This window comes from Crocuta crocuta, unplaced genomic scaffold, assembly GCF_008692635.1.
Source record: "Crocuta crocuta isolate KB4526 unplaced genomic scaffold, BGI_CrCroc_1.0 scaffold737, whole genome shotgun sequence".
Taxonomy (NCBI): Eukaryota; Metazoa; Chordata; class Mammalia; order Carnivora; family Hyaenidae; genus Crocuta; species Crocuta crocuta.
In genome coordinates, this window is record NW_027527804.1 from 267,917 (window position 1) to 271,590 (window position 3,674).

Consider the following 3,674-nt stretch of genomic DNA (forward strand, 5'->3'; position numbering starts at 1 on the left):
CCTATATAGAATATTATTTGTAGAGGCACTTGGGTGGCTCAGTTGGTTAAGCCTCTGAGTCTTGATTTCGGCTCAGGTCATGATCTCACAGTTTGTGAGTTCAAACCCCACATCAGGCTCTGTGCTGATAGCATGGAGCTTGCTTGGGATTCTGTCTCTCCTTATCTGTCCCTCTTCTGCTTCTGTGCGTGCGTGCTCTCTCTCTCTCTCTCTCAAAAATAAATAAAAATTTAAAAATATAAAAAAAAACTTTACTTTTAAAGGTGACTTCATTAATAAGCAGGCTTGAAAACCATTGACGGAGATGAAGCAGACAGTTGAATTACTAAATTTTTCACTATCACAATACATTGAGACTCTATATAAAATGAGAGAGGGGGAGATTCTGCTTAATAATAGGAGTTAACATTCATTTAGCACTTCTTACATCAGTCAGAATAGGGGAGTTATTTTTGCAGTAACAAATAATTCAAAAATCTTAGTTGTGAACCACAAAGGGTTGTTTCTTACTTGTGCTATGTGTCCAGCATGGCTTGGTTGAGTCTCTGTTTNTAACACAGGAGAAAGAGAATATGATAAAGCCCTGGCTCTTAAAACTTCTGCCTATATGTGACTCATGCCATCTTTGCTCGTATTTTATTAGCCAAAGCAAATCATATGGCCATGCTTGAATTCAACAGGGCAGAGATGTATAATCATTCCACAGGGAGAGGCACTTCAAGGAGAGGCAAGAAATATAGGTGAACAGTACTGTAATCTACTGTTCTTATTATGTGTGAGGCTCTCTTCGTCTATGTTTACAACAACCTTATAGAGTAGGTACTATACTTACCCCATTTTATAGACGAAAAAATGAAGGCTCAGAGTTTCATGACTTTCTTAAAGATCATACAGTAGAATCCAACAGTCTGAATCCAGAGCCTGTGCTCTTAAACACCATACTGTAGTCTTTACATTGGGCTTCTCATCAAATCCATGAGTACTAGTCTTTAGCCCTAGACCAATGGGGGTATTTTAAATAAGTTATGAAATTATACAAAAGGCTATGTATGACTACAGAGGAAACCTCGGTATAATTCCAGTGTACTGATTAATGAATGAATTCCAAAAAGACAATAGTTCCAGTCATCTTTAAAGATAAAAGTCAAACGCACTCAAAATAGTGATAGTTTATTGCAACTGAATTTTTGGTAACAAAAAAACATATATACCTCTATATATTTAAAAGATCACTGCCAGTCATTGAATTAAGCATGCCATGTAATCTGATTTTTCACTTTCCTAGGATAGAAATAAGCCACCAAATGCACGGGCTCACCTAGGCTTGCTTTCAGAGTGTGTCCTATTTATACTCCAGATAAAGCAAACCCCAAAACAAGGATGCTCATTGGGCAGACTCTAAAACTAAACTCTAATATTGCAGTTTCTGGGTAGAGCCAGGATGTGAGTTTTTGTATAGACATGAAGCCCTTGAGGACCAGAGTCAATTAGGAAACAAGCAGCTAATTGGGAAAAGGTAGCTGAAATCATGGAATTCAGGCCCTCTAGCAAACAAAGGCAATAAATCCCTGGCCACAGTCTGATCAAATTCACAGGCTGAAAGCTAGATGTACATTCCTATGGATAGATTCCATAGCCAAAGTAACTAACAATCACTGGACCCCTCCTGCCTCATTTCCTAGTATTGATGTCTTTTTCTAGAATATTAATAAACTTTTAACCAGGTAAGTGAACAGACAAAAATCTGTTTTTAATATGGAATCTGCCAAATATTTCAGTTGAGCATACTTGGGTTTCAACTCATTTTGTCCTTGTAACAACCCCATGAGGGAGCTATTCAGATTAGCCTGACTTTATAAGTGAATGAACTAAAACTTACAGAGCTATGGTAACTTGCCCATACTCCAATAAAGCAGACTTTGTCTGTGTCTCTGCATTTCCAGCATCTACACAGTACCTGACCCACAACTGGTACACAGAAAGTAGTTGAATGAATGAATGAATGAGCAAGCAATAGCTTCTTTTCACACATGTGTAAGCCATTGTGATTCACTTCTGTTATATCTTCTCCAGCCTCAGCCCTCCCCACTTAGACTGGGCCACCATCACTGTCTGATCTTTTCCAAGGCCTAGAGTTGGATGGCAGTGGAAGGAAGAGGTTGCTTAGTTAATCAACTTCAAATTCTTTGTTTCCACATTTCCTCTTAAGAGCAAACAAGCTAATGTAATCCTGGAGGAGGCAGCTCTTGGGAAAATGTTTTCCCACTACATGCCTCACCTCATATGTTTCCAAACACAGTCTCCACAGGCTCCATATTTTTTTTCTAATGCAATTTGCAATCCCCATCCAAATAAGGCAGTCTAAAAAGGGCACCATTCTGTTTTAAAATTTTTGGTCTTGATTTTCAGCCATTAATGGAATTAACCACACTTGGCCCTTGGAAAAGTTGCATTCCCGATTCTCTTTGCCATCTCACTTATACAGGCAAAGAAGGGAGGTGGGGTGTCAGGCAGAAGGAATCAGCTTGGCGTCTGTGGCATGAGCACTCCAGAAATTCCACTCTCTGGAAAATCTACATCTCCTGTAGGTGTTGTAGCTGGGGCCCACAACTAAGGACAGAGGCCACACAGCTGCTCTCTTTTTAGCTCTTTTCTCTACCTTTATCAAAGGCAGAAAGGTACTGATTTGAAGGGACAGGGACTTGCCTTTTAGAATCTCCTTCCCTGAAAACTTTAAGGATGCAAGGAAGTTCGATCTACTAAGGCAGTGGTTTTTCAAATATTTCTTAGCCGTGAAACTGTTGGTAAGAGTGAACCTCAATATATAAAATAAACAAAAAGGGTAGTGACTCTGGATAAAGTAGAGAAGGAGACCTAGACCTCTGAGAGCTTTGCCTCCCTATATCAGGCTCTGGGAACTATCCATGAACCCAAGAGGGGACAGAACACAATTCAAAGGTCACTGCCCTTGACTGTAGGTTCCATAGCAGAGGAGTGTGGATTGTGCCTGGCTTACTTGCCTCTGTATTCCCAGCTATGTGTTCTGTGCCTGGCACATAGTAGGAGTATCATAATAATATATTGAATGAATAGGAGATACCAGTGCCTTGTGGCAGTGGCTGTTGGTTAAGTGACTCATTCTCCTGTGTTGTGTGCATGTGCCTGTGTGTGTGCACTGGAGGGAAGATGGAATAAGAGCTGAATGTTGGAGCACACGGGAGATGAGATGAGTAACCACATCTTTGATCGTGAGCTTGCAGCAGCTGGAGTATGATGTGAAGCTGAATGGTGAATCATGAATGAGTATACAGGTTGCTAGGTTCTTCAGATTTGCCAGGAAAGCTAGCTGGTTTGCTCCTTTATTTGTTAGATAGTGATCTCCTGCCATGTGTCAGGTTAGCTCCTAAGAGATAACAATGACTAAAACCCAGTCCCCGCTGTCACAGGACTTATAGTCTTAGTGAATGAGATATGAAAACAAATCAGTGCCAATAAAGCAGTGTAATAGCGATAACCATTTTAAAAGTGTTACATTGACATATCTTTCATTCCCTATAAATCTTGATGCCCTCGGGTTCACAAAAATCTGTGGGTGAGAGTGGATACCAGCTAGACAAAAAAGTCATTACTTAGCTCTGATGTCAAACTCAGTTTTGGTTTTTTAGTGTATAGGC